Here is a 27,192-nt window from a genome sequence, read left to right as displayed (position 1 = left end):
CGGTTAATACTATTATAAAATCATTATAATTATAGAAATTAACACTTTTATTTAGCAAGGATGCTTTAAATTGATCAAAAGTGATGATAAAAACATTTATAATGTTACTAAATGTTTCTATTTCAGATAAACGCTGTACTTCTGTACTTTCTATTCATCAAAGAAACCAGTTATTTTAAATAGTTTTTCAATATTTTACTGTTTTTGCTGAACTTTGGATCAAATAAGGGCACGTCTGGTGAGCAGTAGAGACTTCTTTAAAAAGAACTGATTTACAAAGTGGATGAATAGCATGATATAGAGGTGCAGGTTAAGCTACAGCAGCTAGCAGTGCTAGATCCACTCACAAACAGTCTTTGAGACGCTCCTCTGCTTTTCCTTACTTATTTATATATTTGCTTGTTCAATCTTTGCATATCAAATGCAATTTCACACTTGCGAGAGTGATTAGCTGTGATTAGCCTCGTGCCTACGGCCTAATACGGTCATAACAGACTCTTTCTCTTGCGATATTGTGTTATTATTTTCTTTGGCTGCTTGCTGCAGATGCTGTCTCTAGAGCTTGAGCTGTGTTGAACACAGAACATCGCTTTAAGGCATCTATTAAGGACTCTCAGAGACCGTTTTGTCACACACAGCGTGGATGTCCAGCCATTACAGCACTCGTGTGGCCCGAGGGCTGATGGGGTCCTGAAGTGAGACCAGAAATGACATAATCCCAGGTGTCACATGACCAGATTGTGGGGCGAACCAGTCCAGTAGGTTAGCGATTTCCTCGAAGCGTTCACAGTCACATATCTCAAAAGAAAATCCCTAATCATTTATTTTTTATTTAGCAAGTGTTCCTGTACAACAAATGATAATTTGTCACAAAGATGTAAGCAAATCAATTTGTCCAAGCCTGCGGGGTTGTGAGGCCAGTGATCTGCCCTGAGGCTTAAAGCGTCTAATGTGAGGACTGTTATAACAAAGCAAGTTATCTGCTAAATTAAAGATGGCAGGATGACAGTGAAGCCGCGGTCATTGGAGATAGAAACACCATGTGCTAAGAATATCCTCCAGCCCATGATACGATTTTTGTGCAGAGAATGACCTCTTTATCCCATCCACCCTGAAGAAAATATGTTGCTGTAAGCCTTCCATGCATGACGCTATGAGGGCTGGGGTAAATTGGATGAATTTAAATGATGGGAAATTTTCATGAAATCCCAGTCTCTTTGAGGGCCTGGAGTAAGTGTTAGGGTCATGACTGCTCTCCACTCTATTCTCTCTTCAGTGCCATAATAAGGCTCATTGCAACTGTTCATTTATTATTCATCTACTTACAGTAGACGGAATTTCCTCACATTTTCACTACTTAGCGGGTGGTGATGGCGCAGTGGATAAAACACATGCCTTTGGTGTGAGAGACCCGGGTTCGAATCCACTGTGAGACACCAATGTGTCCCTGAGCAAGACACTTAACCCCTAGTTGCTCCAGAGGCGTACGACCTCTGACATATATAGCAATTGTAAGTCGCTTTGGATAAAAGCGTCAGATAAATGTAAATGTACTTTTCAGTGCCTTATTGTTTTCTTTGTTTGTTTGTTTTTTGGGTAACACTTTAGAATAGGGAACACACATTCACTTTTAATTCTGAATTTTCTCTCAAAATTTGCTGCTTATGAATAGGTATTTGTCAAGTTTTGGTATAGGGTGGATTAAGGGATCTAAAATATGGTCATGCAGAATAAGGCATTAATATGTGCTTTATAAAGAGCAAGAATGCTAGTAATATGCATGCTAATAAGCAGCTAGTTATTAGTGAAAGTAATTGGTCTTTTTGTAATTCCTTCACAGTTGATTTAGATTATCATTACTGTAATACAATATAAATGACTGTGATACAATGTATGGTAATTTAAATCAGCATAAATTAAGTAATTACATTATCATAATGATTTTATTTATAGATTGAAAGTCACCATGAAATCAAAATGGACAATTCTCTCTCTTTTTTTAAATATTCCAGTGTTTATTATAAATGATTCATAAATGTACATCATTACTATACATTTTTATTATTATTCATTAGCAACGTCCTGTAACCGGTCACTCATGAGATCCAATTAACTCTGATGGATGAATTAGGCAAGACAGGACCATCATAATTTCCATTTCATGCCGACTTAAAAAATAATTTTTCCTTTGATTTTAGAATTTAAATATGACCTGGAAATGTTCTTGACAGCTTTTGCGAAATTTGCCCCGTGATGTAAAACCATGATAGCATCTTAATACAGATCCCCCCCAAAAAAATAGTAGCACCATAGTACCACATCCAAACCAGCCCAGTACTTTTTACTCCTTTATTTGAAAAGTGGTGCTGTTGTAGGCTAATTCTTCTTGTGACCACTGAAATTAACGTCACACTAGCACACCTTGAAATATATGTAGAAATGCATTTGCATGACACTGTTTAGTTGATCAATTGAGACCTGTTTCTTCCACAGATGCTTCATCACCTGGGCAGACAAGAAATGGCCACCTGTTCCAAAGGATGGGTGAGAACCAAACATTATTGAAATAAGATTTACCATGCCAAGTTCAGTTAGCGAGTTCTCATGTCAACTGGCAGACAAACAAATCAGGTTTACGAAGTCTGAGGGTGAGATGAAGAAGTGAAGTGACATACGGCCAAGTATGGTGACCCATACTCAGAATTCGTGCTCTGTATTTAACCCATCCAATGTGCACACACACAGCAGTGAGCAGCCATTTATTCTGCAGCGCCTAGGGAGCAGTTGGGGGTTCGGTGTCTTGCTCAAGGGCACCTCAGTCGTGGTATTGAGGGTGGAGAGAGCGCTGGACATTCACTCCCCCCACCTACAATCCCTGCCGGCCCGAGACTCAAACCCGCAACCTTTGGATTACAAGGCCGAATCTCTAACCATTAGGCCACGACTTCCCGATCGTACTTGATCGTACGAGCATGAATTTATTAAATATAACTGGCTCAAATTCACCGTAACGCACAGTAAATAGCATCAAAACCGCAGACGGCAAGTAAACAGACTTCACAGAGCATCACCACAACAGCTGCAACCTCAGTTTATTCCTCATGTAGTTTAGCTCATGTCATGATTATACTCTTCCATGCAAAGAAAGAATTTATTGGGACGGCTATATTGCTCCATGTGCCAGGTTTTGGGCAGGTTTTTGTATGAGGCCATGGGTGCATTGTGTAGCTTTAACAGATTGTGCATATATTTTTTGAGGGGGATGCATCTGCAGTCACACCATAAATAGCGTTAAATAAATATTTCTACGCTCGAGATGAAAACGAGCATGATTCATTGAACAGGAAGTGAACACCTCTCAGACCCCATATACAAATGCACAGTGCTATATTTCATCTACCAGCTGCAAAAGGTCACGTCAGACCCAGTTAGGCAGGGAAATGAGATTATAATAATCATCTTAAAGCTAAGAAAGTCCTACTTAAGGAGCTCTATTGTGACATGTTGATGTCTCAGAGCTGCGAGAAACAGAGGACAGCGGAGACGAGAGCCGGAGGAAACGAGACACGCTCGGCGTCCCAATGGACAGAAGTCACTACGAGACGAACATTCAGCCGAGCATCTCAGGTCAGAGCGTGTGATGCATCTGAGCGCTGCTTTGGATCTGTGTGTGATGTACGTGTGTGTGTGTGTGTGGGGGTGGGTGGCTCAGATGAGATTCTCTTTGAGAGTACTTCAAAAATCTCAAAAAATCATTGTGATTGTTGCCCGAGGTGTAGACGGATCCCGGCAGTCTCATCTGCCTGCAGCAGCTCTGCCTCCTCCACGCCGATCAGAAATTCTCTGTGTTCACTTCGGACCTTAAAAACAATCAGTATTGTTTTCATATTTGGGCTGATGTGTTTTCAGCATTGGGGAAGCAGGCTGTGCCAGGTCTTATTCCTAGGTGACTGTGGTGTCAGGGTTCAGGGACCACAATGCTCTTCTGACGTGTCTGCTCTGCAGACTTGGAGACTCTTTGACTATTTATAACCAACGAGACATAATACAGAGTTCAGGGCTCCGAGATAATGAGGGAAAACACTTCTTCTGGGAGGCCTGGCTCAGTGGTCTGTCCTTCAAACTCATGCATCCATGTAACAGCACAAGGCTTTTAACAATTTATCATTTTTTCCCCTTTTCCTCCTATGAATAGATGCTGATGCTTCAGGATTTGGCCTTCTACATACATCAAGAAGAGAGTAAGCCTTTCTTACTAAGGCTCTTTCATCATTTACAGCCGTTGTTTAATAATGTATTTATGGTCGTGCATTTCTCTCATTTTTATGGTCTAAAGTTATGAGATGGAATTCATAAATATTATACATGTACACTTCTAATTCAGATTTTTTTTTACTGTTTTTGAAAGAATTCTAATATGCTCATCAAGGATGCATGCAATACAATAAAAACAGTAATAATGTGGAATAATATTACAATATAAAATAACTTTTTTATTTTAATATATTTAAAAATTTCAGCTATTTATGATGGTAAAGCTGAATTTTCAGCATCATTACTCCAGTCTTCAGTGTCACATGATCCTTCAGAAATCTTTCTAATATGCACAATATTTAAGTTTTTACTGTATTTTTGATCAAATAAACACAGCCATGGTGAGCAGAAGAGACTTTTAAAAAAAACATTAAAAATTCTACTTATTCCAAATTTCTGACTATATATATATATATATATATATATATATATATATATATATATATATATGTGTATATATATATATATATATATATATATATATATTTTATATATATATATATATATATTTTATATAAAAATAAAATGATCATGAATAATTCCAGTTATTTTAAATTATCTTAGTATTTTAAAACAATTATATTAATTAATATAATATAGTGTATTGTTTCTTTAACGTGTATATGCACATAGTTATAGCTTTGCATATTCAATATGCAAGCCACAAACAATACCATTAATAATGGGCAATTTATTTCAGTAAGGTGGTTTGTTTGGACAAGTTTTGTTTCAAAAAAATTATTCACTGATTCAGAATCACTCAGTGGTCCAGTGAAATAAATATATAGTATTCTTTCAAACATTCAAATACTGTCACGAATCCTGACCATGCTCTTCCGTTTACTCGCCACCAGATGTCACTCACTCACAACACATTGGACTCCATTTCCCACAATGCATTGCACAGATCACAGCTGTCACCATTCACACTTCACACACACCTGATCACCATTTCACAATCACCATCACTCTCTATTTAAGCCTGGGACTTGCTCTTGCTCTGGGCCGAGTATTGTTAGCGTATATCACTCCCCAAGCGATAGCAACTCTACAGAGCCATTATCCTAGTCCTAGTCTTGCCTTGCCTTGTTTTCCTGCCGTGTCTGACCCTGCCCGTGTTTCCTGGATTAACCCTTCGCCTTGCCGTCTGGACTCTGTTCGCTCCCCGTTTGGATTATTGCTCTCGACTCTGGATTCTCTCTCTCTGCCTTGCCCCTTTGGATACTGTTCGCTCATCGTTGACCCACGCTTGCTCCACGGATTGCTCTGTCTTGCCCTTGCCATACCTGTTTGCCGATGTCTGACCCTGCCTGTTTCTGACCATGTTTCTTAATAAAGCTTTGCACATGGATCCGCACGTCTCACGTCTCGTCAGCCCCGTAACAAATACACTACTATAGTGCTTCTGTCAGCAATGCCAACGGGTTCACTTTGAATAAAAAATGTAATGCAGATGCTTGGTGAATTGGTTTAAATGTTTGATTAAAAAGAACCAGATTCAAAGGATCATTGTTAAACAGGCTTCGTTGACAAGCGACCCATTTAGAGCTCATCTTTTCTGCTGCAGTATGTGAAGCTGGTGAATTTCCAGGAGGAGGTGAGAGCTCACCGGGATCTGGATGGGTTCTTGGCCCAGGCCAGCATCCTGCTGGACGAGAGGGCGGCTTCCCTGGATGAAGTGCTGCGCAGAATGCTGGAGCATGTGGCCACGGACGGCCAGGGCAGCTGCAATGCGGAGGAGGTCATGAGCGCTCTGTTCACAGATGCCGGAGGACAGGAGGCCAACGGTGAGCAGCGGGCTGTCTGCCCCAGGGGCCACAGGTCATCTAATCTAGTTCAGCAGTTACCCAGAAATCCAGGGCAAACCCTAAGAGGATGAGCTTAATGGAAGTCCCACTGTCTTTAAAAAAAACAGGGAATGTGTTTTACTGTATTCTCTCTCTCTCTCTATTGAAGTTCACCTGTTGGCCGAGACCATTCAGGGAGTGACAGTGACAGCCACTGGAGTTCACTACCAGCAGTCCTGGCTCTGTGTGCTGTATGTAGACCTTAAACATCAATAAATAAGCACTTAAAATATACATTTTATGTTATTTTTGAACCACAGCCATATGTAGCCCCCCACCACCGTTACATTTTAAGCCGATAATATACATGCATATAGTGCAATGTTAATGCATTTATATACTTTTATGTATCTTTATGGTGCTACCATTAAAATAATAATTTCACTTTGCACATCTACAGTAAATTTACATAAAGCAATTAATGGTGGCCAAAAGTTTGAATAATTACGTTTTTTTTTTTTTATTCTCTTCTGCTCACCCAGGCTGCATTTATTAGATAAAAATACAGCAAAAATAGTAATATTTTGAAATATTGATAACATTTCAAACAACTGATTCTGTTTGAATATATTTTAAAATGTAATTTATTCCCGTAATGACAAATGTGAATTTCCAGCATCATTATTCCAGTCAAGAAACATTTCTTATTTTTATCAATGTTGAAAACAGTTTTTGCTACTTAATATATCTATGGAAGACATGATGCATTACCATTCACAAGTTTATGGTAAGTGCAAAAAAAGATATTAATATTTGTATTCAGCAAGGATGCCATTAAATCAATCAAAAGTGACAGAAAATACATTTATAATGTAAAACAACAACAACAACAAAACCTATTTCAAATAAACGCTGTTTAATGAACTTTTTATTCATCAAGCATCCAAAGCAAAAATATTAAGCTGTAAACACTGTTTTCAACATTGATAATAATCAGAAATGTTTCTTGAGCATCAAATCAGTATATTAGAATGATTTCTGAAGGATCATGTGACACTGAAGATTGGAGTAATGCTGCTGAAAATACAGCTTTGATCACAACAATAAATGACATTTTACAATATATTCACATAGAAAACATTTATTTAAATTGTAATAATATTTCACATTGTTTCTGTTTTTATTGTATAATTGATCAAATAAATGCATCCTTGGTGAGAATTTGTTAAAAAAAAACATTTAAAAATCTTTTTACAAACTCTCTGCTGCCAGTTTATATTATGTACCCTATTTATGTTAAGAAATAGCAACTGAGATGTACGGCAAAATTATTTATTTTACAAAATTTTATTTTGAACACAAAAATGCATGCCTAGAAGCGATCAAGCAGGCACATTTATTCACTGATGCAGATAAACTAAATATCAAATATGATCAGCCTAGCCTTTCTATCTGTCTATTTAATAATGTATACACATTTATATATGTCTGATGAAAAGTGTTTGCCCTTCTGTATTCAGCTGTAACGTGAAGAGTCTTCAGAGACGCTGCGTCTGTGTTTCGCGTCTGGAGCGGCCACAGAACTGGGGTGTGAACTGCTGCGAGGTTCGCTATGTTATCCTCATCTTGGCACCGCCGCGAACAGTAAGCTGCTCCTTTCACCCACCTATCATCACCTAGAGTGACAAAAACACACATTTGTATATCACTGCTGTGTGCTAATTTGCAATTGTTTCAAACCGTGTCAATTTTTACACTTGAATTCTTCAGGGTTTTTTTTTTTAAAATCTGTAGTGTTACTTTTAGCATCTCAGATCTATTTAAGCCTCTATTGTAATTTTGCTCTTCCTTACCCTGCACAAAGACTGCCATAGAGCTCGGCCGCACATTTGCCACCTTGTTCTCAAACATCTCCTTCAGACAGAAACTCCTGGAAACGAAGACCCAGGAGGACTTCAAGCAGGAGCTGGTGATTCAAAGGCAGCGGCTCTCCACTGCCATCCAGAAGCCTTCGCTGGAGGAAGAGACCGACCCACACAGCAACAAACCACTCAAGGTCTGGAGCCCAGAGAGGTTCGGGGCATGTAAATGACTTGGCCAACCAATTATCTGCTCAGTCTGCCTGTTAACTTAATGCTGGGTTTTCTCTGTGGGCCGTGAAGTACACTCTTCACACATACACACCGCCCTCACATTATGTTGCACTCACTCACTTTCGGATCATTTTACCATTTTTGAATCAGGGATTGGAACATTTATCAAATAAAAAAATGTGCTTTTCATTTATTAATTAAATATCTCTTTAAGTACTTTGATACTTTGAAAGCAAAAACTACTAGCCTAACTAATAAAGTTCAAACATCATTCAAAACAAGTGAAAAGTCAATAATAAAATAAGAGCAAATACACAAATTACAAGCATAGATGAATATAGTATAACAAAAATAAACCTGACCTTGAACAATTACTAAACAACCTGCAAAATGCTGCATTTTGAAATATATGGCTTATTGTGTTTATTGAATCACAAAGGCTGAAATGTAATGATTTAAGTATATAGTCTGCCGCACTGCATGCATCACAGTGAAGCACAGAACTGAGTTTTTTACGCATGATCTGCTGTTTTTAGCATCTCAAAGCAGCTTGGATTACAGTAAATGCTTCTCCACTCAAAGTTTGGATTGCATTTAAAAACACAAGATATGACATATATGTTTCCAAATTTGTAATGAGAATCAATTATTAATTTGTTGTCAAAAAAGCTCTACAACCTCTTTGTAGTCTGCGCCAAAACTCTGAGGTTTAACAGTTGAAGCAAAGAAATTAAGATTAATTATTGACGTTATTGTAAATTTACTGCAGTGTAAAATAAAATGATTATTGCCATTATTAGTATTATTATTTTCATTAAATACAGATTTTTATTTTACAGTATAATATTGTTATTTTATAATTGAATGTAAGAAAATAATATTTTGAATTGTGATTATTTATTATTATTATTATTATCTAAATGGGTTCTGTAAAAACCACAGAATGTGTCCTGAAACAGCTGAAGTGTTATAAAAATATAAATGACAAAATATATATATTCTTCTTTTTGTCCTTAACTGATCACATGCCTTATTTACATAGAAAAGGCATCGCTGTTATATGTTTTATATTACAAACCACAAAACTTGTTCTGCACCATTTGCGCTATATAACAAAGTAAAAAAAAAACAAAGTAATGTGAATTTTTGAGAAGTATAATTTTCTAAGCAATCAGATTTATGATTTTTGGCCAGGCAGATGGAGGAAGTCCCATAGACTGAGGCACAGAAGGCATATCTTGAGATCAGAATATTATAAGGACTTGGGGAGGATTTTTCATGGTTTGGGTCAATTTGCAACCAGCTGGCAAGGTAGCAACCACGTAGAACACCCTAGTTATTGCAAAGCATAGCTAAAGCCCGCTTAAAACACCGAAACAGCCTGCTGGCAACCACCAACAACACCTTAGAATTGTGGTGGAGAGTTTTACACAAACATGTCTCTCACTTATTTGCTTGAGAAAATGTAACAATCAAGTTGTCTTTTATCTATGTATGAAATCTCCTCAGGCAGACGCCACATTCTGATATAACTCAGACTCCTCTGCTATGGCCTCTCTCTGTAGCATAAACATCCATCATAAATCTGTGCTGTCCTGTCGTGTGTGTGGTAATCTCTGTTCGTGGCATGCCTTGATTTTGTTGTTATGTCTTGGTTTGTGCTCTGTTGCTTTGATAAAAAGGAAGATGAGTTGTTCACTGTGTGCTGTGTCTTCTCAGCTTCACAGAAGAAGTGATAGCTTTGTTCATCTCCATTGCCTTTGTGGGCGACGCTTTGAAAGGCACCATAAAGAGTAAGTTCAGAGCTGTGATATGTAAAACGATCACAGGCGTTGCTGAAACTAATATCCAACTAGAGCAGGCTTGTAATATCGCAGAAATAAATAATTAATGGTGATTTAACAACAGGGAAGTGAGTGAGAAAGAAATGGGGAGAGAATGAAAATGTCTTGATGCATTTTGATGTAAGAATATAGTTGATGATATTTCCGTTTGGTGTGGTTTGAAAAGGATAGTTCACCCAAAAATGAAAATTCGGTCATCATTTACTCGCCCTCATGTTCAAATCAACGTACTTTGTTCTATGGAACACAAAAGAAGTTACGTATTTTATAGAATGTTGGAAACCAAATCGTTTTGAACATGAGCACATTTCTCAAAATATAGAATGTCATGAGGATAAGTAAATGATCAATGCTGTTCTCACAACAACTACGTCCCTTTGTCTTGTCGCTAAAGTAGTGTATTTATAGGCTAGATATGAACGATCATTCTAAGCATATTGTATGTTTTATAAGCAGTGAAATAAGTATGTATTTGACCGAAATTCCAGAATTGTCAGAAAACTGCATGTATAGCACGGTGAATGTTTATGATTGTCAACCAATGGGATGCTACATTTTATTCTTTCCGACATTAAAGCACTTGAATACGACAAGCTCGTAATCGTGACTTCGTAAGTGGGAAATAGGAAATTTCCGATAGCATGTGAAGGCAGTATTAGTCACAGGAAAAAGGTTTGTTGACGAATATTTTTCGTCGTCGTCTTCGTTGAAGAAATTAACACTGTTGCAAGATATAAACTTGCAAATCTTTTTTCTCATAACTGTGAGTTTATATCTTTCAATTTTTACTTTTTATTTCCTAGAATTGTGAATTTATATCTTGCAATTGTGATTTTTTTCCCCCCTTGAATTGTGTTTATATCTCAGAATTGTAAAGTCAGAATTGTGTGATATAAACTCGCAGTTGCAAGAACATTGTATTTTTTAGTCATTTGCAAGTTAAGTCTAGTTCTGAGGAAAATCTCATGATTCTGAAAAAATATACAAATATACAAAATAACACAAACATGACTTTATTATGACTTTATTCTGACACTTTATAACTCGCAATTTTGACCTTTTTCTTAGAATTGTGAGAGATAAACTAATAATTCCCAGTTTATATCTGGAAGTTCTGACTTCATAATTCACAATTACCAGGCTAAAACATGCAATTCTGACTTTCGTGCAATTGCTAAAAAGTTTATTAGTCAATTATGACTTTATAAGTCATGATTACAAGTTTACTTAATTCTGAGAAAAAAAAGTCAGAATTGCGAGTTCTGAGAAAGAAAAAAAAAAGTCACAATTGTGAGATAAAAAGTTGCAATTACTTTTTTATTTAGTGGCGGAAACGGGTTTTCATATATAACTCAAGGTTTACATTTTCTTCTTTCCTGTTTCTTTCCAGCCCATTCCTGCATGCTAAAGTCAGACTGTGCGTTGCCAATATCTGTGGTCATCCTCTCCTTTGTGGGCTCCTACCTGTTCATCGACATTCAGCGTGAGTCCTCGTGTCAAAAAATAAATAAATAAATAAAAACTCCTTTAATGATCATATAGTATACTTTTGCTTATATCATAATTATCACAAATAGACTCTGGGTTAGGTGTGATTTCATCCCGCAATAATATTGAATGTAATGATTATGCAACCCATCAGAACATTTTGTCATCATTTACATGCCATAATGTCATTCCAAACCTCAATAACTTATACCAAAGGAAATGATTAGCAGGATATATAATGGAAATTAAGGCTGTCAAGTTTGAAAAATGAAAAAAAGAGCAACATTAAAGTAGTACATATACACAATGTGCTTTATACCAAGTATTTAGAGATATTGTGTGATGAATAGATTGAAATTTAAATATTTTTTTGATAATCATCCCCTAAATTGTAGTCCCTTTCACACATTTAATATACATACTGTACATAAATAATTAATATGAATTTGTACAATCTTATTTGTATGTTTTCCTATGATCTGCTTACTCCCCACTGACAGTTTTGTTCTTTGGGTGGACTATCATGCTTACTGTTTTCTTAATAATCTCACATTTTTGTATGTTTTACATAAAATACTTAGCAAATTTTGTTATATCCAGTGCTAGGTAGATTACTTACATTTGTAATCTGTTACTGATTCCAAATTACGTAACAAAATTTGTAGTTAGTAATGTAATCCATTACACATTTTAGGTAAGATAACTGGACTACTTTTTGATTACTTTTAGATTACTTGTGACCTAACTCATTTCATCACATTTAAATAGAACAATATTGTACCATCTTCATATAAAAATACAAAGTGAAAGAAAAGACCAGCTTAATAATAATAAAACAATTTAAAGCAAAGCAAAAACTTAAATATGGTATATAAACAAAAATACTACTTCAAACAATACTTAATTTTAAACACTTTTACCTTATAAAGATCAAATAAATGTTGTGTTTTTAAGTAGATTTCTGAGTTTAACAGTCCCTCAAATGCATAAGTAATAAAAACTTATTCCATCAATGTGGCTTCAGTAAAGATGCAATGGCGGCGTTCGACTAATTTGTCTTCACAGAACTTAATTAATGCCGTTGGACACATTTAGTCTTTCGTGAGCTGAACAGTAGCAGTTACGTATCTAACGTCGTAGGACATGCTATAAGACATTTCATTCCACAACAACACCATAACGTGCTATTCATTATACTTACATTCTAACATCAAAGCTAAATACAGCTGAAAATCTAATTAAGTAAGATTACTGACATCATTTAAACTTTATCATTACCACATTGAGATGAAAAAGCACATTTCTCCAACATACTGACTTGCCTATTCACTACCTATTCGATATTTCCGAATTTAAACCAAAGTTAAAAATAACTACAACTTATGCATTAATAGTAACACAATTATTAATCTCAAATATTAAACTTATGTTTTAACAAATTACTCAAAAGAGCTTACCTTTTGGCGCAAGGCAAAAGAAAATGGCGACGAGACAACTTTTGATCTGGTCTTCAGGGTTGGCTTGAGGGGCGGAGCTTAACAGAGTACAGTTAACAATGCAGAATTCAACTCTGATCATTTTCACCAACACTAGAGGGCATTTTTCACTATTTGTTGTTAAGTTAACTCCTTAAGAGTAAACGGAGAGTAACACTGCTTAATTAACACTGACGATTTTACTGTGTACACAAATTCCTCCTTCCAGTCAACTTTGCATGTAATATGCTTTGATACAGCACTCTGTAAACAGCCACACCTTTCAGTAATGACCCTCTGTGACTTACACTCTTTGTGGAGGGCGTCAATGATTGTCTTCTGGATCATTGCCAAGTCAGCAGTCTTCCCCATTATTGTGGTTTCAAGGAACAAGAGATATCCAGAATTTATACTTTAGGGATGGTCATTAATTGAAACTCAAATGTAAATATTCTAATATTTTGAGATACTGATTTTTGACTTTCATCAGCTGTAAGCTCTAATCATCAAAATTAAAACAAAACAACTTTTGAAATGTTTTACTTTACATGTAATTAATTTAAAATATCTGAAAGTTTAACTTTGTGAAATAAGTTACAAGAAAAAATGAACTTTTTCACGATATTCAATTTTTTTTAGATGTACCTGTACTCCCCATTTCTCTCAACATGAGTACAGTAACTATTAAAAAGTAATGCATTACTTTACAAGTTACTTGAAAAAATGATCTGATTACATAACTTGTAATGTGTTACCCTCCAACACTGCATATGTGACCCTGGACCACACAATCAGTCTTAAGCTAAACTGGTATATTTGTATGAATAGCCAACAATACATAGTATGGGTCAAAATTATCAATTTTTTTTATGCCAAAAATGATTAGGATATTAAGTAAAGATTAAGAAGACATTTTGTAAATTTTCTACCGTAAATATATCAAAACTTAATTTTTGATTATTAATATGCATTGCTAATAATTTAATATGAACAACTTTAAATGCAATTTTCTCAATATTTAGATTTTTTTGCATCCGCAGATTCCAGATTTTCAAATAGTTGTATCTCGGCCAAATATTGTCAAACCATACATCAATGGGAAGCTTGTTTATTCAGCTTCGAGATGATGGATACATCTCAGTTTCGAAAGATTGACCCTTATGACTGGTTTTGTGGTCCAGGGTCACATATTTGAGTTGAAACATTAAAAGTTTGTTTTCATGCTTCTGTGCCATACCTTTTCTATTTGCTAGAATGATGTTTTTTCATAGATCAGCGAGCCATCACTCAGCGTCAGTGTCAGTTCAGAGTAGACAGTCGTGGGATGCTGAGAGACGCCGTATGATCTCTTTTGGTGTGTGTGCGTGTGTTTCAGACTGCTAAAGGGAACGGCATACCACTGGGACCTGATGCTCTCTGGGTTTATCAACATCCTGATGTCGGTGCTGGGGTTACCATGGATGCACGCAGCTTTCCCACACTCCCCGCTGCATGTGCGTCAGCTGGAGCAGCGAGTGGAGGGGGGCCACCTCTATGAAACGTGATAGCAAGCACCTACAGACACACTTAGAGAACATGATACTCACAGATGATGTTTAAATATGAGAGTGTGAGTAGCACATCAAGTGTGATTAACCGGAGTTGTAAAACACGTCCTTCTGTGCCTGCAGGATAGTCAGCGTGAAGGAGACACGAATTACCTCTCTGGCTGCGAACATCCTGATTGGTTTGTCAGTGTTTTTGCTGCCGGTGCCTCTGCAGTGGATACCGAAACCCGTTCTCTACGGCCTCTTCCTGTACATCTCTCTCACGTCTATTGATTGAAACCAGATGTGTGACCGAATGGCCCTTCTGCTTAAAGAACAAGTAAGAGCCTTGAGATCCAGAAATAATCATTTAGTGGAGTATCTTTGTTCAAACGTTTTTTTTTTTTTAAACAATTTTTACTCATTAAATTGATCAAAATGGACCGTTGAGACATTTATAATGTTCAAAAAGGTTTCTGTTTCAAATAAATGCTGTTCTTTTGAACTTTCTATTCCTCAAAGAGTCCTGAAAAATAAAATGTATCACGGTTTCCAAAAAAATATGGAAGCAGCCCAACTGTTTTCAGCATTGATAATAATCAGAAATGTTTCTTGAGCAGTACATCAGCATATTAGAATGATTTCTGAAGATCACGTGACACTGAAGACTGGAGTAATGATGCTGAAAATTCAGCTGCGCATCACAGCAATAAATTACATTTTACAGTAGATTCATAAAAAAAATCAAGAAAAATTTGGCAATTCGTACAACAAAAATGCATCTTTCTCCATTGATGGCTGTTCAAATTAAACAAACTGCTAAAAGCTGTCGATGAGTGTCACTGTATATTAAGAGCACCATCCATTACAGTTCAAATTAATAAAGTCAATAAAGACACTTAATACAAGCAGTTAAACATTCACCGTAACTTAATTTAATTAAAAGCTGTACATGTCCCTCTGGGTTTCAAACACAAGACTTTCTGACCTCAATCCAAGTCTCCAGATCACTCAGTATTTATCAGTGAGACATAATGTATTGTATAATTGAATAGTTCTGACTTTAGATTGTACAACCCCAAGGAAAATCTATACATATCACTATACTGTACTATACAGTGGAGTGAGGGACTATCTGTGGTTGTAAAGAGTCATTATAAATCCTAGGTTTTTGAATCCCAATCTATTCCAAAACGATGCAGATTTACAGGTTTAAACTCAACATTAAAGCATCAGCAAGAGATTTTAAAGTAATGTAACGAATTTCTGAGGGAAACGAGGTAAATCTGAGATTTTGTACTTACAAGACACATCAAGAATCAAACATCGGTCACAAAATTCAACTCTTCATAACTGTATGTTTAAGATACATGGGGTATCTTCTGTGTCATGTTGTGCAGGGGTATTGTGTTCAGCATAAACAGACCATCAGCTTTTTGCTGGAAATTCTCCTTGGTTCATTCATGGAATGTGTATTTGGAAAGTAAATAAGATCATATTAGCTTTCTGTATTGACTAATAACTAGGGTGGCCATATGTGCCATTCATACGGGACACATAATGGCCAGGATTTTAATATTGCCTAAAACATCCAAAGTAGTTTGACCAATAACATGCAGGTATTGTACATAATCGCCCATCTGTGGCGCTGCATGTGAGAAGGTGAGATCTACAGAGAACGGTCAAAGCGATGCAAATATGCACACGTGTTTGTTTGTTCGTTCGTTTGACTTGAAACAATAATCATTCTCTGCGCACCGATCAAAAAAGATGCCAATGTAGACGCAAGAGCGATTCGAAAGCATAAGGAGCCATCTGCTCATGAATCTCACACAACGATCTACCTGCACAGTGCAAACAGCCAAAACCTGGATATTTTAGGCAATATAGAAATCCTGGCCAGAACGTGTCCCATAAAAATGGCCCGTATGGTCACCCTACTAATAACTAACACAAATCTGTCACTGATCATTCTTATCGCAATCTGTGTTCCCAAGACGTCGTATCCACCCACTCACTACATCCGCAGAGTGCCACAGAGGAAGGTGCATTATTTCACAGGCCTGCAGATGGTTCAGCTGATCATCCTTTGTGCATTTGGGATGTACCCTCTGCCCTATATGAAGATGATCTTCCCTTTAATCATGATCATGCTCATTCCAATAAGGTATGCCATAGTTTTTATATCAGAGCGTCACTACGCTTTCAGAAAAATAAGTACGATGCTGTCACTCAGGTGGTAACCTAAGCAATACAAGCAAAAAGGTACATCTTTTTACCTTTTTTTTACCTCTAAATGGTGCATATTAGTACCTTAAAGGGTTAGAACATGAGGGTGAGTAATTAATGACAGAATTTTCATTTTTGGGTGAACTATCCCTTTTAAAGGTACATACAGTATTAGTATTTTAAAAGCACTTAGTACCTAAAGTGTACACATTAGTACGTTTTGAAAGGATACTGTACCTTTTTTCTGAGTGTACATTTACAATGTCTTTAACATTATAATAGAGCAGCGTGTCTGCTGTTTACTGTTTTTGTGTGCATAAAGTCAGATTTAGTATCCTGACGAATAAGGCAGTTGTCATATATTTCAACAGAAAGAGAGCCAAATGACATATGCCATAACACAAAATTTTCTTTGCAGGAACTACTTGTTGCCGAAGATTATTGAAGCAAAGTACCTGGATATCATTGATTCTCAACACATGTAGATGAACTAATAAAAAAAGGGACTTGTTCAGAAACATTAAAGTGCATTCCCTATTTGTATTCTTGTTAGAAAACATGGATTTCTGGCTGTCATATGTGCCTTCAATGTGTTATGAATTCATTCTTTATACAATGGTCCCTGACAATTTTTATTTATTTAGTGGAATCATAAACTCATATTTTTCAATCACAGCATGTATCTGTCACTGGGATATGTGGTGAACATTATTATTATTTTATTTCACTGTCTGAAACTGCACACAGAAATATTTGATCAAACAATACAGCAGATCAAACACATTTCAAAACATGAAACACAATCTCAACACATCTCATTCAGAGCTTACCGATCCACTACTGTAGACAGATCTTTAAAATCACATCCTCACCAACTCAGCCTTTGACTCTTACCCATAATACAAAATGATTGCTCTTCTTATAGGTGTTTGTTTTTCTGTTCATTATATAAAATATACAGGATATTCAAAATGACTGATGAAAATAGTGATGCAGCAACCTCTGAAAAATGCATTGGAGAAATGTGCACCACATTCAAAATCCATTAATGTGTCATTGTAGAGAAGAAGATTGTTTTGGCGTAAAGAATATATTTATTTAATAGATTTAATTAAATATTTCATGCATCAGAGATTTACATTTCCTGCTATAAGTGTACTTTTTAAGACCAAATTATTTTGTTATGTCTTTTTTGGTAAATTAACATCTTTATTCAGCAAGGATGTATTAAATAGATCAAAACAGTTATGTTACAGAGGAGTTCTTTTCAACTTTATCAAATAATTTTCATCAACTATTCATCAAAGAATCCTGAAAAAGTGTCACAGTTTGTTTTTCAGCAGAAATGTTTCTTGAGCATGATGGAATTTGACAGTAAAGCACAAATCTTATGATTGATTTAAAATTATGAGAAGCTATAGCAGTGCTGAATAGATTAATTGTGATCAATTTAATCACCTGATGGAAATTATAGTTTGTAATGTAATCTGGATGTGCTGAATGCATTGTACTTTCTGATTACTTTTAGATTACTTTTGACCTAAAATATTTTCCATTCTATGTTAACAACATCATGAAGTGTATAAAACATTATGCCAGGGTTTCCCAAACTGGGGTTCATGAATGAACTACGGGGGTTTGTGAGTTGATAAATATATTTAATCATAATATCTATAAAAAAGTAATTTATCTGATTATGAGCATTTTAAAATGTAATATAATATAATTACATATACTTAATTTTCGGAATCTGATTATGTAATCCAGTTACTACCCAGCACTGCACATTAGTGATATTAATATTTGTTTCAATCAGTTTGTGTTGCACCACAATGACTGGATATAAAATGAATACAAATAGTTTTGCTATTGATTTACATGAAACCTCCCAACCTTTGATACCAGATTAAAAGTGCATCTAAACTTCTAGATTTCCCATTTTAATGTCCATTGTGTTGGTATTCATAGAACAGATTGTAAGAATGGCACATGCCCCAAAATGATTGTGATTCATCTGAAAGTTATGTATCCTAGCAACACCCACCAGTGGTGAGCATGAGCTCAGAGGAGTCAAGAGGGCTCGTCTACTGCAGACTGATGAGGAGCTGTTTACATGTAATCAAAGGCAGGTCTCTTAAGACACAAGCCTCGAGCAGCTCTGCAGAGATGCAATCACCTGTGTGAGCCTGACTAAATAAAGGATTAAAGAAATTTCCATGTGGTTTGTCTTGAAGTCAAGAGATGAATAACTATCAGGTGGCCAGATGATATTGTTCTCGTAGAAAGGCAAAAGTTTGTCTTCATTTACTCACCTTAAAGTCATTCGCAAGAGGAGGTGTTTAGTAGAATGTCAAAGCTGCTCATTCCCATAAAACAATCGTAAACAGTAGGGCTTTTCACATTGTGCTTAACCCCACTTTTGACCGTTGGTAATGGTGTGTTCACACGGCAGCCATATTTGCAAGGCCTCTGGGCATTTGAATTACGTATTTCAAACTAGATGCAAGTTTGTTTTATATATATATTTCTTTGGTTCAGACAGACAGCAAATCATAAATTAACTTGTGTCTTCTGACTTCTAACGCCTCGAGGCCTGTTTCGTAAAACAAGTTTACCAAATAGGCCAGGCTTATTTCAGTTACTCTGACTTAGTGATGGGAAGTTCGGATCATTTTACTGACTCGGACCTTTGAGACTCGTTCAGCAAAATGAACAAATCTTTTTTTCGAGTCATTTCGTTCATTTTAGCAAAATATAATTAAAATGTTACGTGCTACTTCCCTAACACATCTACTACTTATGCAAACGTTGATCACACTACAAACAATACAAAACTATAATGGTATAAGAAACAGAAAACATAATAATTTGTTGTTTACCTGTGTCTTTAGTCTATGATTAGCTCACCTCACCTCTTATCTGACAAGTCATCGGGTTTGAGTCGTTCGTTCATCACGTGACAGCCTCATAAGCTAAACCAGGGATCCTCAAATCTGGACCATTCCTGCAGAGTTTAGCTCTAACCCTAATCAAACACACCTGAGCATGCTAATCAGAGTCTTCAAGATCATTAGAAAATCACAGGTAGGTGAGTTTGATCAGGGTTGGAGCTAAACTCTGCAGCAGATTGGACCTCCAGGGTAAGATTTGAGGAACCCTGAGCTAAACCAATGCAGTCAGAGCCGGAAATAGAATTGATTAGTTCATCTATGAGTCTTCGGGTTTGAGTCGTTCGTTATTTTGTCATGTGACGTGACAGCATATTGGATAGAGAAATTAGTTAATTTGAATTCCTTACAAATGGGTGCCTAGTTGTTATTATTATTTACTCTTACAGTTACGCGTTTCTGGTCTCAAATTGTAGCTTTTTATTTCTTACAGTTTATAAATGTGTAAATTTCTGTCATGATGGTTATTTTCCATAACACTGAATGTGGTAACAAAGGTAATAAACTAAAGAGTTGGTTATTATTATTATTATTATTATTATTATTAAGTCTTTTCCCCTCAGACTGCATCGGTTTAGCTTATGAGGGTGTCACGTGATAAACGAACGACTCAAATCTGAAGACTTGATAGATGAACTAATCAATTCTCTTTCCGGCTCTGACTGCATAGGTTTAGCTTATGAGGCTGTCACGGGATGAACGAACGACTCGAAAAACCCGAAGATTCGAAACAGGTGAACTAATTCAGTGCAGAACCTATCGGATGGACTGAACGAATCACTCCCTGAGACGACTCGTTCTTCCCGAGTCACATTAAAGATTTGTTAAAAGTGAACGAATCGTTCAAGAACGACCCATCACTAGTCTGACTCACTGTCAAATGATTTGGTTCCATAAAGCAAATTTAACAAAGATCAATCTCAGTCACTGTGGCTACTTATGCTGGAAAGCTAACCTGGTTCAGAGCAGGCTAAATGTCAGGCTAAGCTAAGCTCACTGACCAATAGGAATGCAATGATATTACCACTGACTCTCTCACATACTATCATAGCCATGCAGCCTTTCTCTCTGGTTTTATAACACCTTTTATAGTTAGAACAGATAGCATTAGAACATTACAATCTAACATTGCTCTTTAAAGCATTAACACTCACTAAACTAAAAGTTAAAATCACTACATTAAATCTACATTTTAATTGCTATAAGAAACACCAATTAACTCATCTGAGCTTAGTAATTAGGACTGTATTAGCTTACATTGTATTTACCCATTACAATAGTCCCTTTACAGTTACTGCTATCATAAAATGCATATTTGACTCAGATATTGCACTCCTATTTTAGCGCGCATGCATGCTTGTCCACTCGCGGAAGCCCACTCCTGACAGCAAAATGGATATATTTAATATTTGCATGACTTTCTAACATTTACAGATGAAAAATATACTCGTGACATATCAGGTATGCACTGAGTAAAACAAAACGTCTACAAAAATGTATTGAAAAGCAAAAATATATTCGCTGTTTGCCATGGTGGATCAATTTGATCTAAGATCGTCATTAATGTCTGCTTAAGAATAAACGTGCACAAATTAGTTAGATTGCGTGAATTTACATTGTCATTTATAACTGCTTTAGCCCCGATTGATTTGATAGGTTATTTCAAGTCAGGTTTTGAACTTTAATCCCTGCTTTTCCTCAGGTCTCTCCAGTGTTGGGATTTGTCATATTCACGCACAGCTAAAGAACGCGCTTGAGAAACAGTTTCAAGAGGAGAAATCAATCTACATATAAAATATTGGTCACAGATTATTGGTCACTTCCTAAACAATAAAAGTGTAGCACATCCACTAGTAATTATATATAAATAAATAGATTTTTACCGATGTAAATACGTTAGAAACGATGCATCGCGATACAAATGCCAACTTGTATCTGATGCACACTTTTTAAACCGATGCATCGCATCGTTAACTTTTTTTGGCGATGCACAGAGTGAATCGGGGAATTTTCCCATCCCTAATAGATATGTATAGATGCCCTATTCGACTGCTCCAGGCACGTAAATGCGGCCGCCGTCTTGGAACGGTCAACTTGACATCATTCACCATACTGTAAATTCGCACAGAACCGTTGAGCCTTTCTGTGCAGGATTTCAAGATTCAAGAGTTTTATTTGTCACATACACAATTATACAGAGTATAACCAGCAGTGAAATGTAGGTCAGGTCCGCTCCAAGGACAGTGCAATTATAAAGTATACAAATATTAAGAAGAAGAAAAGTAGAAAAAATTTAATAAAATAAAAGAATAAAATAAAATAAAAGATAAGATAAAACATATAAATATAAATGTGCAGGTCAGTATGTTGTTGACTTAATAGTAATAAGGAATGTGCAAAAAAGTTGTACAGGGTATTTAAATAGCAGCAATATGAGGTAGAGAAAAATTATGAATAGCTTATTGATGTATGATATTTACATGGAGAAAAATTATGAATAGCTTATTGATATGGTGGTATTTACATGGAGTCAAGTGATGTTATGACACAGAGTTAGAGTTTAGGTGCCTGATGGCCTGGGGGAAGAAGCTCCTCCTAAGTCTCTCAGTTTTTGCCATCAGGCTACGGAAGCGCTTACCAGATGGAAGCAAAGTGAATAGATGGTTACCAGGGTGATTTGAGTCCTTGAAGATTTTAACAGCTCTATTTTTGTAGCGTTTGAGGTAGATGTCCTGCAGAGAGGGGAGAGCAGACCCTGAGATGTGCTAAGCGCACAACTCTCTGTAGTGCTTTGCAGTCCTGATTGGAGCTGTTTCCATACCACACTGAGATGCACTGAGTCAATACACTTTCTATGGTCCCTGAATAGAAAGTTTTCAGGATTGCTGGTGAGACCCTGAATTTCCTCAGGTGTCACAGATGGTACAGTCTTTGCCTGGCTTTCTTAACCTGTGTTTGGATGTGTGTAGTCCAAGTCAGGTTCTCGGAGATGTTTACACCGAGGTACTTGAAGCTACTCACCCTCTCCACAGGGGTCCCACTGATCATAAGAGGAGTGTAGGGCCGCTGCTATCTCTTCCTAAAGTCCATGATCAGCTCTTTAGTTTTGCTCACATTCAGAGAGAGACAGTTGTCCTGGCACCATGATGTGAGACTCTCTACCTCATCCAAGTATGCGGTCTCATCGTTGTTGGATATGAGGCCCAGAACCACAGTATCATCAGCGAATTTGATAATAGATGTGGAGCTGTGAGAGGACACGCAGTCATGCGTGTAGAGAGAGTAGAGCAGGGGACTCAGGACACAGCCCTGTGGGGCTCCTACGTTCAGGGTGATGGAGTTTGAGGTGAACTGGCCAACCTCAAACTCCTCAAACAACCTCAAGGATTGTGGCATCTTTCGAATATTCAGGGATTACTATGGTGAATGACGTCAAGTCGACCATTACAATATGGCGGACGGCTTACGTACAGCGGTCCATAGAAACAGTCGCTAATGAGGCATCTACATATCTATGTGATTTAGCACATTTTTAGAATGATTTAACATATTGCTAGCATTTTATCATGTTAGCATGATTTAACATATTTCTAGCATGTTTAAAATTGTTAGCATGGTTTAGCAGATTGTTAACATGTTTTATAATTTTGTTCCTAAACTTCTGGCATTAGTTTACTGTCTGAGATTTGTCGGGCATATCACGCTGCATCCAGAATGTACAATGCTGGAGTTGTCATGTAAACAGATTGCTGCATGCAAACATCATCCAATCAATGGCACTGACACGTCAAATACGCAAATAAGAATGTTAACCTGGGATGAACGTTCAGTGTGGAATGTTCGTTTATGAACAGGATTAATTGTTAACCCCCATGGAAATTATGAGCAGTGTGGATTGTGAAGCAAGAGAACCCAGGATTCCATTTAGAATGACCCAGGGTTAACTATTTCAAGTGTTAAAAGCCTTACTGAGTCAGACTTTGAAAAAACACCACAAAAGTACCATAAAACATCTTGTGCACAAGTCATACAATAGCTTTGAGTGACTGAACACTGAAATTAAAGATGTTATTCATTATTTATCTTCCCCTCAGCCGTAACTTTCAAATCTCATATTTCAACACGTGCAGTGCTCCCCAGACAGCTAAAAAAAAAAACACATTTGCACAGCCATTATGAGAAAGCTGTGAAATGAAAGAATGGATTTTTAAATCCCCTTTCGCATCCTAATTGCCCCATAATATGCTGTTCATTTATTGCATATTTTCATTCCATTAATTTCTTCTCTATCCTGATATTGATAGTGGTTTTATTTGATTTTTAGGCCTAAAAATCTCATGAACTGAATGAGCACAACAAATGACTCGAATTCTTCTTCATTCTCCTTAAATTAACGAAAAAGCGTGAAACAGCCAGTTTTATTGTCTTCATCATAGTTGCCTGGGGGCAATCAATAATCACAGAAATCTTCACAACGGTCTCGTTCGTTGATGGTATGCACGCATTATTTGTCTAAAATGATAAATGGCTGCAGCAGCGTGAATTCTTCATGTATTGTACCAAATTGCACTGTAACGTCGTATTTCCAGAGCGCAGCCGCTATTAAGATCAGCGAAGTGATTTCAGCCTCTTTATTATGAAGAGATATGGCACAAAATGGAAAGAAAATAGCATGACCTAGATTTTAAACAAGCCATATTTTACTGTGTGCTTCAAAAATTATCCTGTTAGTCTGCTTAATGCAGAGTACAGGTGCATCTCAGAAAATTTGAATATGGTGAAAAGTTAATTTTTGTCTTGCAACTTATTTCAAAAAGTTAAACTTTCATATATTTTAGATTCATTACATGTAAAGTAAAACACTTCAAAAGTTTTTTTTTGTTTTTATTTTGATGATTAGAGCTTACAGCTAGCTCATGAAAGTCAAAAATCAGTATCTCAAGATATTAGAATATTTCCTAAGATCAATCAAAAAAAGGATTTGCAAAACAGAAAAGTTCAAGTTCTTTATGCACTCAATACTTGGTCGGGGCTCCTTTAGCACAAACTCCAGCATCAGTGAGGAATGCCATGGAAGCGATCAGCCTGTGGCTCTGCTGAGGCACTATTGAGTCTTCAGCTCGTCTGGATTGTTGGATCCACTGTTTCTCATCTTTCTCTTGAAAATATCCCATAAATTCCATATGGGGTTCAGGTCAGGCATGTTGGCTGGCCAATCTATCATGGTCAGCAAAGCACTTGGAAGTGGTTTTGGCACTGTGGGCAGGTGCTAAAGTCCTGCTGGAAAAGGAAACCAGCATCTCCATAAAGCTTGTCAGCAGATGGAAGCATAAAGTGCTCTAAAATCTCCTGGTAGATGGATACATTGACTCTGGACTTGATAAAACACAGTGGACCAACACCAGCAGACGTCACGGCAGCCCAAATCATCACTGACTTTAGAAACTTCACACTGGACTTCAAGCAACATGGATTCTGTGCCTCTCCACTCTTCCTCCAGACCTTGATTTCCAAATGAAAAGCAAAATTTACTTTCATCTGAAAAGAGGACTTTGGACCACTGAGCAGCAGTCTAGTTCTTTTTCTCCTTAGCCCAGGAAAATATGCTTCTGACAATGTTTCTGTTTCAGAAGTGGCTTGGTAGCCCTTTTCCTGAAGATGTCTGAGAGGCTTTTGCTTGACAGTATTCTCAAGCTTGCGGTCATCCCTGTTGCGTGTGCACATTTTCCTACCCAAATTCTTCCTTCCAGTCAACTTTGCATTTAATATGCTTTGATACAGCACTCTGTAAACAGCCACACTTTTCAGTAATAACCCTCTGTGACTTACCCGCTTTATGGAGGGGGTCAATGATTCTCTTCTGGATCATTGCCAAGTCAGCAGTCTTCCCCATTATTGTGGTCTCAAAGAACAAGAGATATCCAGAATTTATACTTTAGGGATGGTCATTTATTGAAACTCAAATGGAAATATTCTAATATTTTGAGATACTGATTTTTGACTTTCATGAGCTGTAAGCTCTAATCATCAAAATTAAAACAAAACAACTTTTGAAGTGTTTTACTTCACATGTAATGAATCTAAAATATATGAAAGTTTCACTTTTTGAAATAAGTTATTCATAAGTAATTTTCACCATTTCCTAATTTTCTGAGATTTTTTTGGTCATTATCTTTGTGGGTTTTGTGTCGTAAATAATACAAATCTAAGATTATTCACAGTGCATCATCGGTGGCTATATTGGGATCATTTACATAACTGCTTTGCAGCCAGAGGAAAACATGTCATCAGCACACCCCCACCCTCTCACCTTCTCATCTCTGCATGGAAATGAATGCCTTAATCTTCCCCTTTGACATTCAACAGATAAGGTAATCAATGTAGCATGCTGTCTGTTTTCTCTTTCAGCGCAAGTTGTGTGTATGTGTGCACTAAGTGCTAAAAGCCTCCGAGTCCTTGATGAATCCACTCGTCTTGTGATTTAAAGTGCTGCCACACACAATAGACTGGACAGTCTATTTTTTTATTTTATTTTTTGTTTAAAGGGGTCCTATTATGCTCTTTTACAAAGTCTTGATTTTGTTTTGGGGTATACTAGAACATTCTCTCATGCTTGGTGGTTCAAAAATTGCATTATTATTATTTCACAATTTATATTATTACAATAACTTTCTCCCCAGCCTGGTACAAACAGCTCGATTAGTTCCGGGTTTGATGAAGGCCCGCCTTCCGAAAAACGAAATGTGTTGTGATTGGTTAGCTGTCCCAGTGATTGGCGAACAGCTTAGACTGTGTTTCAGTATTGCCCCGCCCCTTGCCAAATCAGCAAGTTCGTCAATATTGCCATATAAATTTGAGCCGGATTCAGACCCGAGAATATTCAACAACAGGATCGCGCAGAAAATTTTCATGCACGTATATTGCAAGACATATTAAAGTGGTAACGTTATTGTTTTTTAGGGGCTAAATCACGTTTTAGATAGGATGTCAACAACAGCTTAAAAATAACTGCATTTACTATGTACAGATAAGTGCAACAGTAATATTTATTATGTTTATTGTTCTTTAATTCTAACATTATTACATGAATTGCAGTGAAACTGTATACAGTTGAATTTACTGATACCATAGTCCCACAGACTTACACTATTTGTGGTGGCATATACAGGTGCTGGTCATAAAATTAGAATATCATGAAAATTTTTTCAGTAATACCATTCAAAAAGTGAAACTTGTATATTAGATTCATTCATTACACACAGACTGATATATTTCAAATGTTTATTTCCTTTCATTTTGATGATTATAACTGACAACTAATGAAAGTCCCAAATTCAGTATCTCAGAAAATTAGAATATTGTGAAAATGTTCAATATTGAAGACACCTGGTGCCACACTCTAATCAGCTAATTAACTCAAAACACCTGCAAAAGCCTTTAAATGGTCTCTCAGTCTAGTTCTGTAGGCTACACAATCATGGGGAAGAC

At 36.6% G+C, this 27,192-nt stretch overlaps 1 pseudogene across 1 annotated transcript; it reads left to right on the top strand.

Moving 5' to 3' along the window:
* Positions 1-2,578: 2,578 nt before the first annotated feature.
* On the top strand, positions 2,579-17,241 carry LOC306883631 (solute carrier family 4 member 11-like; annotated as a pseudogene). Its single transcript has 15 exons — positions 2,579-2,648; positions 3,517-3,627; positions 4,196-4,241; positions 5,882-6,101; positions 6,271-6,352; positions 7,622-7,745; positions 7,954-8,174; positions 9,914-9,987; positions 11,107-11,110; positions 11,429-11,521; positions 11,616-11,622; positions 14,377-14,541; positions 14,672-14,867; positions 16,525-16,694; positions 17,175-17,241. The product of its transcript is annotated as a solute carrier family 4 member 11-like (transcript).
* Positions 17,242-27,192: the final 9,951 nt, after the last annotated feature.

The sequence above is a fragment of the Barbus barbus genome (genome assembly GCF_936440315.1).
Source record: "Barbus barbus genome assembly, chromosome: 17".
Taxonomy (NCBI): Eukaryota; Metazoa; Chordata; class Actinopteri; order Cypriniformes; family Cyprinidae; genus Barbus; species Barbus barbus.
This window is presented reverse-complemented; position numbering and strand designations above follow the sequence as displayed.